At 45.2% G+C, this 17,966-nt stretch overlaps 1 long non-coding RNA gene across 4 annotated transcripts in view; it reads left to right on the plus strand.

Annotated features, from left to right (window-relative positions):
* LOC109491041 overlaps positions 1 to 17,966 on the plus strand; it is a 557,171-nt gene that overhangs the window by 296,224 nt on the left and 242,981 nt on the right. For all 4 annotated transcript variants that reach the window (XR_004622475.1, XR_004622477.1, XR_004622476.1 and 1 more), the window contains 2 exons: positions 4,681 to 4,905; positions 5,000 to 6,753. This is a non-coding gene — a long non-coding RNA (uncharacterized LOC109491041). The remainder of the gene's footprint in view (positions 1 to 4,680; positions 4,906 to 4,999; positions 6,754 to 17,966) is intronic.

Here is a 17,966-nt window from a genome sequence, read left to right on the forward strand (position 1 = left end):
TAAAACCCTAGTGGACGGACATACAAAAGCAGAGGTGTTCTCGTTGAACCGGAAGGGCAACTCATTGTCTCTTCGTAGAGGACTGTATGGGTGGTACCCCTGCTGGGTGGTGTGTAAAATGACACTCGCTCTTGGGCTTGACCCTCACCCCTTTGGGTGTTCATGGAGATCTCCATGCACCTCGGGAAAGCCACGGACTCCACACTCACTTCTTTATTTTACCCCAGGCGGGAGTAAGGGAATTATTTGAGGCAAGCATTCTCAAAAAATCTTGCTATATACATAAATAAAGCAAGATAGGATACAATACATAAACAGATATAAATGTATCTGTGGTGTGTCGAATAGGAAACAATGTTTCAGAAGTCTTCTTGGACGGTGATAATGAAAAAACAAAGAGGTTCTTTGATGCATAATGCTTGATCTTGTAGAAGGTATGGTGCAGTGAGAAAGCCAGCTGATTGGAGACCTTGGCCTCATGGAGACACCGGGGAGAAGAAATGAGCTCATAGGTCCGCTAGAATAAATAGAATGAGTGAATCGTACCCTTCTGAACTAAGTGAGCAACACAGAGCAAACAGATGTACTTGCCTTTAATATTTCCCGCAACATGGTTCATCCTAGGGACCTTGTCCTTACCCTTAAACACATGTGGACCCTATCTAGTTGCTTTCCAGAAATTTCCCAGTTCTGAGAAAAAGTCACAGTTTTGTAATCAAGCCTCATTTTCTGGCATGAAAAAAGTCTCCAGTTTCACATTTGGGACCAGTATTAGGCTTCTCTTCCTCACCGAGTCTTTAGCGCAGGGGCTCAAGGAGAGGAGAAACATATATGGTTTGACTTTTCCTCTGCCTCCTCCTTTTTCCACTTTGCCTCTTACAGATTTAGAGCAGGGAGAAAAGAATGTGAAGAATGTGGAGATACTGGTTCACTGAACTAGGCTTGCTGTTTCAGGATCCTCTTTCCTTATGTTAGCAGGTGGTCAGAGCGGACTTTGTGGCAGGTGTTTGTTTTCAAAAGACGAGGCAGAGGGAGAAGCAGACTCCCCACTGAGCAGGGAACCCGACACAGGACTTGACCCCAGGACTCCAAGATCATGACCTGAGCCGAAGGCAGGCGCTTCACCCACGGAGCCTCCCAGGTGCCCCTGCGGCAGGTGTTTGAGCCTGGAATGCTAGTCTGCTCGAGAGCTGCCAGTGGGAGTTCTTGGAGGGACCCGTGGGGTCCTCAGCACTGCACAGCAGCCTGTTACAGACAAGGCCTGCCTCCCATTGACCTTTCACGCTCCTTTAACCAAGTGCTCCCCCCACAGGCTCCTCCCGCCGGAGCTGTCTGGGTTCGTACCAGTCAATCATGTTAACTTCACGACAGAACACAGCTTGGTGCCCTTTCTCATTGTCTGCGTAAGCTAGGGAAAAGCCTGTTCTTCTCGCCAAGTTGAGGGATGTAGGCAACTCCACCCATGCAGTGTGTCTTTGCTGTTGCTGTCCAGAACTGCTCTGGCCCTCAGAATTGTCCAGCTCCTCAGCAGGCACCCGTCCCTGTGTACACGTAGACCCTAAACTCTCAGCAACGCGGTCGAGGCTCCCAGGAGCGCTCAGCACACATGGCCATGCTCATAGGGCAGGAGGAGAAGTCAGGTTCTACGAGTCAGCAAGCAAGCAGCTAAGACGTAGCATGCCTGTCCATGACCAAATTCCCTCCACCTTCCAGCTTCCTCTTTTTTATGGGCTGGAGGTGGGTGAGTGGGAGGTTGTCGCAGGGCTGCCATCTCTATTGTAAGTCAGGAAGGAATGTGTCCTTCTTGTGAATGTGTCCTTCCTGACTACTGCACCCAGCCCCGTCCCGCGTACTGATACAATGACGTTGGCCTGTTGCCAAGGACAGTTTTTCATGCCAAGGTTTGGGTGAAGGTACTTAACTACATTAACTAAAACATTTTTTCACTCTCACTTAATTACTGAGGCCAACTGACTTCACTATGGATTTTAAAATCCAGTTTTGAAGACCCTTCCTCATGCTACATGGAAGCATTTGACTTCACAGAGCTAATAAATGGTAAATTAGTATAATAAAATGCAACTACAGCCCAACTAAGTAAGTTTCTTTTTTTAAATTGTTTCACGTCTCAGGTGCGTGTTTTTCGATGGACATACAAATGCGCTGTTGGTCACGCAGCAGACGTCAGGGTTCCATCAGAAGGAGCCAGGACGTCGAAGCAGGGCTTCCGCTACAAGGCGTACAGATGCCCATGAACTGTGGCGTGTCTGCTCTCGGAACTCTGGTTCTGTCCATTTGCCTTCTAGCCAGCGCCTCCCTAAGAAGCCGGCTCCTCCATGCTCTCTTCGGTGTTGGCTGCCTCTGCCTGTCCCCAGCCTCAGCTCTCCCAGGATGGCAAACAAAGCTGTCTGAAACAGGACCCGTCCCCTCAGAGCCACCGGAGACCCGCTGTTAGCACAGCAGCCTTTACGCTTGCGCACGGAGGATATCCACATTCACCGTACGGCTTCTCCCGGAAACCGCTGCGTTCCACGGCGGCAGAAGCACCTCTGAGAGCTCGGTGCAGCGTGAGGCTCCAGTCCCACACAAGGACACCGGAGCCGGCAAGTCGAGGCATGTTATCAGGGAGATGTTTGCAGGGAGCCTTCCTCGGGGACCCCCAAACCCCATCACGGGATGGAATCTAAATCTTTGTGGTCGTGTGATCCCAGACGTGCCATTTGGATTCTTTTTGCCTTTATATCCTTAGGTGTCGCGTTGTGTTTTGTTTCTTAGTGTGACTCTCATTGTTGAGTTTCTTCATCATGCAGCAGGGTGCAGTTGGCTTCTGCACAGAGCATCACCTGTTTATTTTGAAAGAAGAAGAAGGAGAGGAGAAGGAGATGAAGATGATGAATTGGTGACCTGAAAGGTTCCAGAGGAAACAACGGGTTGGCTTCGGTTCATTGCTCAGACCTCCCTGCTGCAAGAGAACAGGAGAGATGAGCTCCCGACCCTAGCTACGTCCGGACAGTGTCACTTCACACGGCCTCCCGTCGCACGTACGGTTCCCTATGGTAGACCTGTTCCCCTTGCAGGGCGCACAGTGGTTCTCTGAGATGGCAGTTCCTCTATGCGGACACAGCCAGTTAGGAATATCCAGGAAGCGTGACCTTCTTTTGTTCTGACAAGGCAGAGGCGTGGAGGGGCTGCTGCAGAGTCATGGTACGCTCCGTGCATAATCACCTACGGTGTATTATCTGCTCCATTGTCCAGGTGGAGGAATTATCCACTTCATTGTCCAGGCGCAGGAATCACGCTCTTCATTGTCTCTTGATCTCTTACTTGCCCCAACAGCTTACCCCATCAGAACTGTTTCATAAGCTCCCTCTCGCCGAAACTGACCACAAACTTTATTCCAGGGAATCCGTTATTGAATTAGCAGGATGCTTTTTTAGCGTGTAGAAAAGTTGACCTTTCCTAATGGAGACCTGTATTCACAAAGGGAGCCTCTGAATCAATCTCCTTCAGAAGGTCTGCTGCAGGGGCGCCTGGGTGGCAGAGAGATTAAGCGTCTGCCTTCGGCTCAGGGCGTGATCCCGGCGTTATGGGATCGAGCCCCACATCAGGCTCTTCCGCTGTGAGCCTGCTTCTTCCTCTCCCACTCCCCCTGCTTGTGTTCCCTCTCTCGCTGGCTGTCTCTCTCTCTGTCAAATAAATACATAAAATCTTAAAAAAAAAAAAAAAAGGTCTGCTGGAAGTAGATGGATCATAGAAAGGTGATTTGCATGTGTTCCTTTTTCTCAAGTATTTATTTCATATTAAACTCTCTGTTTGGTATTTCCAGAAGTAAAGAAAGACCACAAAAAAGTGTAATTTTCAGGAAATAGAATTGTTACAGATGGGCAAAAGGGAAACAGACATTTTCTTTAGTGAAAAAGACCTTTTGCTGCAAGTAAAAAGTGGTTCTCCTTTTTCTGATGGAAAGAAAAAAAGAAAGAGGAAGAAAAAAAAAAAGGAGCCTAGACAGGAGAGCCAAACTGCTGTCACCCACCTCAACCTTGGAGAATGCCTCCCAGGGTGGGGACTGAGGTCCACACAGCAACCCGTTCTGTGGGACTCACAACAGAAGGGAGCACTTGGCGGGCCCTGAATATGGTCTCTTCCGAGTTCTCATAAATCAAACCAGATTTGCCTAGGATTGGGCATGGGAGAGGCCACGCTCCAGCAGACCTACTCGACGGTGTGTTTTATAGCACTGAATCACTGCAGCTCGACCGGATTCTTCAATGTAAACGTTGAATTAGACAGAACCTGCTTTACATTGTTCTAATTAGCAACCTGCCAAGCTTGATTGTTGATAGGATAAATGGGCCATCTACGTTTCATTGAAGTTTTTCTTTTTTTTAATGAGTGGTTGGGGTGTGTGTGTGCTTCACTGTTATTTTGTTTTTGTTTCTTCAGTGTTTCTGGCAGAGGGTGTTGGCTCCAAATTGCAGATGGGTCCCATCAGNCCTCCAAATTGCGGATGGGTCCCATCAGCAGCCCTCCACTAATTTGAGAAGTGCTCTTCAGAGCGAGCTGTTTAAGGAGGTAAATTTCCATTTGAAGGAAAGGACTCTTCCACAAATCTTGGTCCTTAACCTAAAATGAATAGATGTAAACTGCTGCTAAGTTTTTTTCTATTTTCCTATTTTTCAGGTGTTCTGGTGTGAAGAGTTCTCTGCCCCCAGTATTTGGAAAGTTTCACAGGCTGGGCGCCTCCTGTCCGCAGCCAACAATGATGTTTTGTGTGTCTTCATCCCGGTTGAAGGGCCTGGCACACAAACAGCCCAGCCTATTCATTCCTGGAGCAATTTTACGTATGCAAGACCGAAGCCAAGATGAATGTCTTCATCCCCGACGTGCTCATTCAACCACATTCTGGTAAGTGCAAACACTGAGATGAGAAGTGGGGTTCGGACCCACGTTCCTGATCGGTAAGTCTGCCCTTGCTCACATAGCTACCTCTTTGTTGCAGCTCAATCATCCAAATGGATATTTAATAGAAGGACATTTGTTTTGCCCAACTGGAGTGCCTCCAATGGGGCAGGGATGGCGTCACCTGCCCAGGGGGTCCTGTTGGCTCCCTCCTGGGGCAGCGCCACTGCCAAGCTTGACAGAACCGCTCACACTGACTCCCCGACTCCCCAGCCAGCAACCTCAGACTGCCATCTCATTGGGAAGGGAACTCTAGACCTCTGCATTTTCACTGGCCAGACATTCTGAATAAAGCCTATGTCCTCGGTGCTGGCAGTTCTTCAGAGGGCTCTTTGAGAGTTTGAATAGACGTTCTGCAGAAGCGTCCCTTTCATTTGCCGCGAAGACGAAGCTTGTGCCAATGCGTGTCCCTGAAGATGTACAGGTGGGACCAGAAACAGCTCACAGCGTGGGAGGAGATGCACCGGTGACAGCTGCACTCGGTCCAGGAGGCAAGAAGCGGCTTTGTGACGTGGGCCGAAGGGGTGCCGGTGACAGGTCACCTTGGGGGTGTCCCTACTGAGACACAGTCTCACGGGGAAAACAGCAAAGAGCCCAAGCAGGTTAGCGTAGCCGTGCCATGAAGGGTTCTGCACAGAGCTGCTTGTACGGGAACTGGTGACTCACCCTGGCTTCTGTTGCCCCTTTGCGCAAAGCATCAAAGTCCTATCCGATGCCTGACCCATATTCCGTGGGAGTTTTTCTTTCCAGTTTATCCCATGGTGATTTAGTAGTGTTTGCTTTTCAGTGTTCCCTTGTTCCAAGAACACAGTTACCTTTACCCTACTTAAAATGTACTTTTTTGTTTAATATGAAAGATTAAACTCATGGGATACTCTGACATGATGTCAGGATCCTGTTCACTGAAAGACATCAATAGTCGGCCATCCAACTTCATATTCCGTTATCACTTTACCGACATTTGGAATCCCATTTAAATAACGTTTTTCTGCAAAAACTATCGGGAAATGTAATGCCTATCTAGCCTGATGGTGTAATATATTAAACACAATACTAACTGGGAAATTCTCAGCTGGACCTTCATTTAGTAAACACGATGTAGAAAGTAAGTACTTGATTGATGTGGAAGGACGCTGACGAGTGACGTCTCTTGCTATGTTTATGTTTTCTCTGAAATAACACCCACTGTGAAAGGTACAGAAATGTGATTTGCTGTTTTTTCCATGATGTGCATAAGGGATGGAAGATAATTGTCATTCGGAGAGCAACTCTCATGCTGTGGGCTGGGTCTAGAGCTCTGCCTCTTTGAGTCCGGTCAACAACACCATCGTGCAGGATGCAAGTTCTCGCTGCAGCTGGGGTCCTCCGCTGGTTCCAGAACCGATGCACACTGCCTGCTGGGCTCTTTGTGTGAAGGGTCAGGGAGTAAAGAGCTTGGGCCTTTGAGCCACCCAGTCTCAATTTCAGCTCCCCCGCTCTGCTGTCCTGGCAAGTAAGCATGCGGGGATCTGTACTGTGTGAAACAAAGCATCGGGGTGCCTGTGCTCCAGTGAACCCTTATTTACACAACTCGAGGGGGGCCCGTGTCATAGTTACCTGTCCCCGCCACGACACCACGGCTTCTCTTTGAAAGAATACACTTCTCTTTCTGCCGTCTGATCTGCGCCCACTTCCCGTCTCTGCAGCACGCTGTGCACGGAGAAGGGCTCTGCTTCCTCCCAGGCTGCTCCCCATAAAGTCCAAAACAGAAAATCACCTTCACGAGTTTCTGCCATCGCCGTGCTTCGTGACAAGGTCGGTCTTGTTCTGTCAGACATTCCTTATCCTGTTCAAACGTGCCTGTTAAACAAGACAGCATGTGGTTTTACTGGAGGAAGAAGGCCTTCGGGTCCGATTCCTGGGGAGATTAGAGAGGGAGGACCCCATGGAAATGTGTGTTTATGGCAAACTCAGGATGAGTGAGTCGGACCCAGAAATCAGAATCCTGAGAAGTGGGTACTGTTGGAGCAAAGTTCTGAAAGGAAAGAGGAGAGCTGTTTCACGCCTGCAGGATTTGGGAAAGAGAAAAGAAGTTCATTCCTGTGTGCAGTTACTATGCTCAGAAGTGCTCTCTTTGCAGCCCCCTTTCATGTGAATAAACACAGTTTTGTAACGTCACGTAATTCGGGGAGGAATTTCAGTTAGCACCATTCCTGCTTGCAAGTTATGCGTTTTGNGATGGGTCCCATCAGCAGCCCTCCGCTAATTTGAGAAGTGCTCTTCAGAGCGAGCTGTTTAAGGAGGTAAATTTCCATTTGAAGGAAAGGACTCTTCCACAAATCTTGGTCCTTAACCTAAAATGAATAGATGTAAACTGCTGCTAAGTTTTTTTCTATTTTCCTATTTTTCAGGTGTTCTGGTGTGAAGAGTTCTCTGCCCCCAGTATTTGGAAAGTTTCACAGGCTGGGCGCCTCCTGTCCGCAGCCAACAATGATGTTTTGTGTGTCTTCATCCCGGTTGAAGGGCCTGGCACACAAACAGCCCAGCCTATTCATTCCTGGAGCAATTTTACGTATGCGAGACCGAAGCCAAGATGAATGTCTTCATCCCCGACGTGCTCATTCAACCACATTCTGGTAAGTGCAAACACTGAGATGAGAAGTGGGGTTCGGACCCACGTTCCTGATCGGTAAGTCTGCCCTTGCTCACATAGCTACCTCTTTGTTGCAGCTCAATCATCCAAATGGATATTTAATAGAAGGACATTTGTTTTGCCCAACTGGAGTGCCTCCAATGGGGCAGGGATGGCGTCACCTGCCCAGGGGGTCCTGTTGGCTCCCTCCTGGGGCAGCGCCACTGCCAAGCTTGACAGAACCGCTCACACTGACTCCCCGACTCCCCAGCCAGCAACCTCAGACTGCCATCTCATTGGGAAGGGAACTCTAGACCTCTGCATTTTCACCGGCCAGACATTCTGAATAAAGCCTATGTCCTCGGTGCTGGCAGTTCTTCAGAGGGCTCTTTGAGAGTTTGAATAGACGTTCTGCAGAAGCGTCCCTTTCATTTGCCGCGAAGACGAAGCTTGTGCCAATGCGTGTCCCTGAAGATGTACAGGTGGGACCAGAAACAGCTCACAGCGTGGGAGGAGATGCACCGGTGACAGCTGCACTCGGTCCAGGAGGCAAGAAGCGGCTTTGTGACGTGGGCCGAAGGGGTGCCGGTGACAGGTCACCTTGGGGGTGTCCCTACTGAGACACAGTCTCACGGGGAAAACAGCAAAGAGCCCAAGCAGGTTAGCGTAGCCGTGCCATGAAGGGTTCTGCACAGAGCTGCTTGTACGGGAACTGGTGACTCACCCTGGCTTCTGTTGCCCCTTTGCGCAAAGCATCAAAGTCCTATCCGATGCCTGACCCATATTCCGTGGGAGTTTTTCTTTCCAGTTTATCCCATGGTGATTTAGTAGTGTTTGCTTTTCAGTGTTCCCTTGTTCCAAGAGCACAGTTACCTTTACCCTACTTAAAATGTACTTTTTTGTTTAATATGAAAGATTAAACTCATGGGATACTCTGACATGATGTCAGGATCCTGTTCACTGAAAGACATCAATAGTCGGCCATCCAACTTCATATTCCGTTATCACTTTACCGACATTTGGAATCCCATTTAAATAACGTTTTTCTGCAAAAACTATCGGGAAATGTAATGCCTATCTAGCCTGATGGTGTAATATATTAAACACAATACTAACTGGGAAATTCTCAGCTGGACCTTCATTTAGTAAACACGATGTAGAAAGTAAGTACTTGATTGATGTGGAAGGACGCTGACGAGTGACGTCTCTTGCTATGTTTATGTTTTCTCTGAAATAACACCCACTGTGAAAGGTACAGAAATGTGATTTGCTGTTTTTTCCATGATGTGCATAAGGGATGGAAGATAATTGTCATTCGGAGAGCAACTCTCATGCTGTGGGCTGGGTCTAGAGCTCTGCCTCTTTGAGTCCGGTCAACAACACCATCGTGCAGGATGCAAGTTCTCGCTGCAGCTGGGGTCCTCCGCTGGTTCCAGAACCGATGCACACTGCCTGCTGGGCTCTTTGTGTGAAGGGTCAGGGAGTAAAGAGCTTGGGCCTTTGAGCCACCCAGTCTCAATTTCAGCTCCCCCGCTCTGCTGTCCTGGCAAGTAAGCATGCGGGGATCTGTACTGTGTGAAACAAAGCATCGGGGTGCCTGTGCTCCAGTGAACCCTTATTTACACAACTCGAGGGGGGCCCGTGTCATAGTTACCTGTCCCCGCCACGACACCACGGCTTCTCTTTGAAAGAATACACTTCTCTTTCTGCCGTCTGATCTGCGCCCACTTCCCGTCTCTGCAGCACGCTGTGCACGGAGAAGGGCTCTGCTTCCTCCCAGGCTGCTCCCCATAAAGTCCAAAACGGAAAATCACCTTCATGAATTTCTGCCATCGCCGTGCTTCGTGACAAGGTCGGTCTTGTTCTGTCAGACATTCCTTATCCTCTTCAAAAGTGCCTGTTAAACAAGACAGCATGGTGGTTTTACTGGAGGAAGAAGGCCTTCGGGTCCGATTCCTGGAGAGATTAGAGAGGGAGGACCCCATGGAAATGTGTGTTTATGGCAAACTTAGGGTGAGTGAGTCGGACCCAGAAATCAGAATCCTGAGAAGTGGGTACTGTTGGAGCAAAGTTCTGAAAGGAAAGAGGAGAGACGTTTCACGCCTGCAGGATTTGGGAAAGAGAAAAGAAGTTCATTCCTGTGTGCAGTTACTACGCTCAGAAGTGCTCTCTTTGCAGCTCCCTTTCATGTGCATAAACACAGTTTTGTAACTTCACGTAATTCGGGGAGGAATTTCAGTTAGCACCATTCCTGCTTGCAAGTTATGCGTTTTGAGATTTAAGCTTTTGCAACGACATGAACCTTGTCTGCCGACTAGCATGCTGGCAGGGTTCAAAGTGAGAATGTTGTCTCTGTGCCATTCGTCCCTCTGCTCCAGTGGCAGGACAGCCTTCCTCCCGTTTGCGGAGGCTTGATCTGCAAATACCTAATATTCAGATAGATCCCAAATCTAGAAGTCAAGAAGAAACCAGGTCCAGCCGCCCTTTGTGTGCAAGCGTGGAATGGCTTGATAGGTTCCTTCCTTTTCCTTCTGTGGTCTCTCCTCATTGGTATCAGATAATGTTGCTCTTTCTTTGAGTTTATTCCTTTCCACCCTTCCATCGATCCGCTAAGAACCTAGTATTCTCAATAGAACACAAATCTCCTTCATTAAATTTTGCTAAGCAGCACTAATTTTGTGGTTTAATGTTTTGTGAGTACTTTTGCGGGAGTGTGGGCGTGACTTTGCCAGGTCCTCTGCTACGATCTCACGTGGCCCGGATCCGGGTGGCAGCTGGGGCTGTGGTCTCCTCTGGAAGCCAGGCTAGGGCAGATCCACTTCTCAGCTCCCTGAGGTTGTGGCTTCAATCTAGTTCCTCGCAGCAGTGAAATCCAGGGCAGGACTGAAAAGCCGAAACAGTAACCCAGAGGCTCCAATTTCAGGAAGAAGCCACCACCCCTTGGCTGGGCAGATGAAGCAAAGAGGTTGGCATTATTGTTTGAAGCCTCTAAATTTGTGCTCCTTGGTTCCTCTGCAATAGAGAAGTAAATGGCATAGCAACATGCATAGAACGGAAAAGCAGTTTGGTGTGAAAATATGAACATACAAAGGGACAGATATCAATACTATTTACATAAATGCAAAACACACAAAGAATGAGACCTATTTCATGATAACACGTGAGCAGATAACTCATCTGTAGCATGTTGCATAGTTGCCGGTGGGACAGGATGGGAGAAGGGACGGGGAATAGGGATAAAAGGGAGCACGTCATAAAGAACAGAGGATCTTTACATGGACCCGTGTGAAAATGCACGTCATCCGAGCACGTGCCGTATAATTTACCCAGTCTTCTGAAACAGGGATTCAAGGCAGGGAGGGATATATTTTAAACTATTTTTCTCAGAAGGTACTTAAAGCAAAAGTAAGCAAACATACCCCACCACCACCTTGTACATATGCTTAGACTGTTAGAATAGAATTATTTTGGCGACTAAAATCATTGTTGTATGGAATTTTGCCGACCCTACAAATTTACATTAAAAATTACTACTTAGTTCACCTTCAGTTTACTCCCCAACCCAGCCAGACAGCTCACTGCTTCTCATAGCTGGATAATTACTCTGTACCTTATTAACTGTACTCCGTTTTCCATGCTGTTGCTATCACGATTTCTCTGCCGATCGCCTGGGCGGAAAAGGGCATCGAGAAGCAATTTTCCTTATAAACCAGGAGTCTTGACAAATGAATATGTGTTGGCTAGTGATGAGAGGAACTTCTCGTCAGAAATTCCAGACGCGGAAACCAAGTTCTCTGTCCAGGCGTGATTATCCTCACCTATTAAAGTCATCACAGCTAAATTTGTTTATGCATTTGTTACATTTAATTAGGCTCCTCTCCTTGCACTGTGTTGGGAGAAACCAGAGGAAGCCAAAACACATGCCAGGAATCTGAATTTGCTGATGATTGCATCCTTCCAGTAGACACACTGGTTTCTCATTTTGAGCTAGCATAGCCTTCCCAGCACCCTTTGCTCCCCAGTGCTGAGTCGAGTGCTGTCTTGAGGCCATGACGTCACCACCAGCAGACATCTGAGAAAATGAGTGAACAACCCGAGTCTGTGATCTCCTGTCCACACAGGAGCTGAGAAGCAATGAATATATTTGAACCTTTCTAAATACCTTGTGTGTGTAACTCAGGAAATATCGTGGCCCCTTCTCCTCATGAATGATGTTTTGGAAACCCGGGTCTGCTGGAACTCCTGGGTCCTCATAATTGATTACTTTACCACAGTGACTCATTCACTAAGGCTGGATGCAAATGAAATAAGACTGAGCCAGATTCATGTTTGGAAACTGTGCACCTGCAGAAGCAACAGTAAATCTTCCCACAACTTGTTTCTTGGCTTTAGGGCTCTGACACAAGAGGAAGTGCACATAGAGTGCTAGCTTTAAGAGACAAAAATAACTCCAGCAAGTAAAGATATTTTCATCACGAGTAAGCCAGTCTTTTCTGTTGGTGCTTCGGGTCTGACGTTAGTTCGAGGTGAGAGAAAAAAACCCCAGATGATATGCCGATCTAACATCCCTTTCGATTCTCCAAGAAAATACTAGGCATTGTGCTTGGCACACACAAGGCAAAAGGAAATATGGGAAATGAAAGGTTCTTTCTCCATATAACGTAGTCTTCCGTGGGATGGTTCATTTGAAAACAAATAAAGCCAAAATGATAATTACTCCATGCACGTACGTTTAAGGTGTGAAGAGGAAACATGTAGGGATACAAAGTCACAGAGAAATTTACTTAAGAAATGGCTTTGAGGGGTACCTGGGTGGCTCAGTTGGTTAAGCGTCTGCCTACAGCTAAGGTCATGATCCCAAGGTCTTGGGATTGACTCCTGCATTGGGCTCCCTGCTCAGCGGGAAGTCTGCTTCTCCCTCTGCCTTTGCCTGCCACTCCCCCGGGTGTGCTCTCTCTCTCTGAAATAAGTAAGTAAAATCTTTAAAAAAGAAAAAAAAAAAGAATGGTTTGAGCAAAGCCTGAAATATGAAAAGTTGGCCAGGGGAAATGGATTTTCAGGTGGCAGGAGACGTGGCTTCATCCCCCATGGGTTACTTGTCTGCGCGGGACCCTTGGCGGTAGCTCAGGACGCGTGTGGCACAGAATATAAGGGAAGGTACAGCAGCAAGAGAAGTACTTCGGTTAAGGCCAGCTCGTGAACGGCAGGCTCTGCCACAGAAATCCACCTGCACTTGATCTTTACTGCTGCCCCACAAGCACTGAAGAACTGTAAAGCAGAGAACAGCAGAGTCATACTAGCCTGCTAGCATGGCTGTTTTATGAACAGGATGGAGGATGCACTAGACAAAGGGGCGGGAGGCCTGGCTGGCCTGCAGAGCAGGAAAGACACAGCTACGAGTGGTCTGCGAGATGGAGGTAAGACCGTGGACAGCGACCTCCAGTGTAAAATCCAAAACTATGTCCACGTGTCCGTGTTCAGGTCTAATTGATAGGACTTGGTGACTGGCTGGATGTGGAGTGTACTGAATGTCATCGGCAAGAGAATGACTTGCAAGTCCGTGCTGTAGGCCAGACTTCATGAGAAGCCAGAGTCTATTGTCTGTTTCCCTTAGCCTGACCCAAGCAGGGAGTACAAGGGGATGGGGTCTATGCCACAGGGACTGGCCGTGCAGGAAGGCTACATGTAGGACATAATGCGTGTCGGACAGCTGTCGGGTGTCCTGGTAGAGATACTTGTTGATAGATCAAAGTACAGATCTGAAAGGGACAGTGAAGTTGTAAATAAACTTAGAAGGCAGGCATGTTGAGGAAGGAGGATATGTGGGGGCCTATCCATAAATTGTGCGGCAGGACGATGAGAAGAGCAGTAGGGGCCTCAGCCTGTGCAGGCTGGTGGCGGGAGAAGCAGCCCACGCATATCCGCAGAGCAGGTGCAGTCAGAGAGAAGGTCAAGGAGGGGTACAGAGGAGACCCCCGGGGCTTGGCGGGAATGGATTTGCCATCCCCAAGTACCCAAGTACCGCATGTTCCAGCAGGATTACTTTAGTCCAGCTTTCTGGGCAAACACTTAATTCTTTTGGTAGGAAATACGCTTCTGAGGCCCTCACCAACCTGTCCATAAAATCTGCTCCCGATATGTAAAAAAGACTTTGCTTTTCTTGACCCTGACTCCTTAAAACCCACAAATGCTTGTTTGTCTGAGAGAGTCTCATGATTGTAAATCAAAGGCACCTTCGTTTTCAAACTGTTGTTTCTGCTGTATTTAAAAATTCAACCAGATAGCCAACAGGATTCCATACACTCCGTGCTCTATTTGACCGTGCGTGTTAAATCCTAAACTGATGTGGCTTCATATGCACGAAAGAAAGGTAGTATTAGGGAAAGAAAGGGGGCACCAGTGAGAATCTTATTTCCTGCAAGAGATTCATTCAAAACTGTTCTTAAGACCTGCTGCCAGCCAGACTTTGGACGAGGCAGATGGGACACGCCGTGATGAACAAGCTAGTCACAGTTTCTGCCCTCATAGATACCACTGTCTCTAGTTATCTGTCTTCTTTGGCATCCCAAGAGCCACATGGACATAGTTTGGGTTTTCTCAACAGCAGAACCCACAGCGGGGATTATAGTACAAGTAACTTATTTGACAGGTGACCTCAGGTGAGTGGGGAAAACTTAGAGTCACCTGACACTCACCGTCCCACCCAAGGTCGCTCCAGGTGACACTCTGCCTTCTTGTTTCAGCTTGCACGCTGTTAACACGTGTCCTTTCTGCAGTCCGTGGAGTGCCAGGCTGTGGAATTTTGTACCTTATTTCAGTGATCCCGCCGTTTAAAGTGACCCCCCAATGCGGTGCTGACGTGCTGTGTCAATGCTCTTGACAAGCGAGGCTGTTGAACTCCAACGGGTACCGTCTACCCGTTCTGAGAGTCACAGCTCACAGACAAATCTCTTTTGAGACTTGTTTCTTCGCAATTAATGTTTTAAATGAAGCAGAGCCTAGAAATGATATTAAATTATTAATGTGTGTTGGTTAGAAAAACACATTTCATGAAAGAAAGCGATTTTTTATAGCATACGTAAACAAATCTTAAAAGACCTCACTATTTTTATCATTTCTGCCAAATCCCAAGGATGATTAAAAAGTCTCTAAGGGGAAGATGTTGTTTTTCACAAAGGTGACAAAATAAAAATTCTTTTATTTGGGATTTCTTTAAATTTTGTGTAGTGAGTCTTTACTAACTCCTTCTTTTTCTAATCTAACAGTTGATCTTGCTTTTTCGCTTCTTCCTTCGACTCAGGGAAGCCCAGGCGTAGTCTGTAAGAGCAGTACGCTCGAGACATACACAGCACTGCCCCAACAATGGCCATTGCCTCGAAGGAGAAAATCATTCTATTCACATTCAAAAAAGCCTTTCATTCTTTATACACTAGGATATCATTCCAGCAAATACATTTTAATCATTTCTGAGGGGACTGAATCACTTCCCATCTCTGGACTTAGGGATATGTCCACAGACTTTTCCTTGACCTCTCGTCATCAGTAACTTAGAGGTCAATAAAGTAGATGATTTTTAAACTATGTTGTCTATTCTCCCCATTTTTCCATGACTGCATATTGCCAACCTGTAACATGTTGAATTCTAGCTATTAAAATTTTCACTGTGACCTCAAATTAAGTACTAATCAGGTTTTGGAACTATACATGCCTGCATCATAAATTTGCCGTTTTCATGTTAATCACCATTATCATAATACATATGGTAAATGGCACTAATGGAAAATGTATTTTTTAACTTTAGATGCCTGTGAAATAATATCTCCACCTGCTTGATACTTATTGTCTGTTGATACCGTCTGTCTTCTCCACTAACAACAGTCACTAGAAATTTAGAGTCCCTCCTGTTCCTACAGAGAGGGAGACACCCTTACAAATGGAGACCTCTAGTACATGTAAATTTCTGTTACAAAAGGGCAACTTCTGGGTTTTTCAGAGCTTCTGTGTGTGCTGTATCTGAACAATATCAGCCTCAAGATGATCCTTACACCAAATAAGCATATAATAGTGTATCATCGTCTGTTCCCCTTCAGCCCGTTAGAGACCAGAGAAACCGTTGCCTGAAACTCTTTCTTGTAGAGCAAGATGACTCCTGAGGAATCAGGAAGCCTGCCCTGGATACGTCACACATTTGTGTCACCTGTCGGCTGGTTGCTGTTTTCTTAATATTTAAGTTACTTCTCTTTTAGTAAACGCTTAAAAACACATATTGAACATCAAAAATCATATTAAATATTTTAATCCTTAAGTCAGAGGAGTATCTGAAATGTTAATTTTGTTAGCTCTTAAGATGAAATTTATTGAAAGAGTTTTCTGTAAGAATGGAAGACTCTAAAAGTGTGTGAGTTTAAATGCAGACTTAAGTGTATACTCACATGCACACTTAAATGCATAATCTTTCAGCTTCATTTCTTCTATTTTTTTTAACCTGCCTCAAAAAAAAAACCAATAAAAAAATAATTAAATACAGTGGGTTCAACGGAGCATAATGTTAATGCTAAACAAATTTTATGTTTAGGGAATTTTAATTTAAAGGAGGAATTTAGGCAGAATAATTTGATGGTAAAACACTTTGATAAAGCAAAAGCAGCTGATGAGCCATCATGATAGAGAAACAATTTAAAGTTCTGTCAAAAACAGTTTTTGTACAGAATTCCTTATGTAGCACATTCCGCATTGTCTTGAGTAGAAAGTAAGTATGTTCCCTTGAAGAATCAGTTATGCCCATCTTGATAGAGTGATAAGCAAATTTTTAAAAAACTTCATTCTTTTCCTTAAACATGAAGTTTATTCTTAAGAACTTGAAGATATCTCATAAAAATGACTTCTTTCTGAAATCTTTGTAAATTATTATCAAGAGCAAAAACCAATGTGACTCCTCTCTTCTTTACATAAGAGAAGAGATTCACCATTAGTGATGTCTGCCTTTAAAAGAAATAGAATATCAAGAACAAGAGAGAAATGCAAATTAGCCACCTTTCCAAATAGTTCCCAAAGTTTTCTTACAATCCATTTGAGTACTAGTTTCTAGCTCTTTTTGATTAGAGGGGCACAGTATCACCTTTTTCCCCCTTTTTTACTGAAAATACTTCCAGAACTTCCTTCCTTTTTATTACCATTGTCAAACTGTATAAAAAAATAGAGTGAAAAAAATTTAAGGAGCAAAAACTCAAAAATAAAGCAAAATATAGAAAAAATAGCTAATGTATGCCACAGCAATAAATGTAAATGAGATAAATTTATCCACCTATTCAAAACAAAAGATTCTGACACTTAGACACATGCATACACACACACATGCACACACAACTTGAAAGATTCCAGAGAGTAGAAATAGTAACTACTACCATTTCTTCACAAACAATAAAATGAGAAATCAGTAACAAAACAAAGTTTTAAAAACTATGGAAAAATTAAAAGTAAAATAAAATCAAACCAATTATGAAGTCTTAACTGTTGAGTGGAAGAGAAAATTAAAACTCAAAATGCAAAATATATAGAAAATAACATTTTTTATTGTGGGTACTTAAAACATGCTCAGAAGAAATTTCATAACTTTCAATAATTAGTCAATAGGAAAGAAAGCTATGTGAAGAACATTCAACTGAAGTTAATTGAAAATAAAACTAATGCTTTTTTCAATTTCGCTATGAACCTTAAACTAAAACATTTCTGAACTTTAAAAAAGAAAAGATAACAAATAAAGAAGAAAAATGAAAATAAGCATTAGAAGCAGACAAATGATAAATAAGCCTAAGTGTTGACTCCTTGGAAAAATAGTAAAATCAGTAAGTCAGTAGATAATATCATTTAAAAGTTGTTGAAAGTACAAATCCAAAATTTGAAATAACATTAAAGAAATAACAGGGAAAATTAAACATTGTAGAAGGAATTATGCTAAGTCTACTCTATGGAAATACATTTGAAAACATTTAAGAACAGGTGATTTCCTAAGTAACAAGGTACATACGTACAACTTTTGATAAAAAAAAATTTTACATGAAAGGACAGTGATGAGTATGTGTTTCTGGAGAGTTTCTTTTGTGGATCTCAGTGCATCCAGTAGTTTTCAAATTAAATAGGTGAAAATACATGGAGATAATAAATGACAAATGTGTCTCTGTTGGCAGATGTGGACACATTGCCACTTCTCAGTAGGAAAGAGAATAGGTGTTGGAAGCCACTCAGACCCAAGCACTGTGCCAGGCATTGAAGAGTTGGCCATTAGAATTTGGCAGAAACCAAGACCCTGTTCTGCAGGGGCTCACAGCCTAGTGTTGGAGGAGAACCATCCAGTACACACACACATACACACACACACACACACACACACACACAC

This window comes from Ailuropoda melanoleuca, chromosome X, assembly GCF_002007445.2.
Source record: "Ailuropoda melanoleuca isolate Jingjing chromosome X, ASM200744v2, whole genome shotgun sequence".
Taxonomy (NCBI): domain Eukaryota; kingdom Metazoa; phylum Chordata; class Mammalia; order Carnivora; family Ursidae; genus Ailuropoda; species Ailuropoda melanoleuca.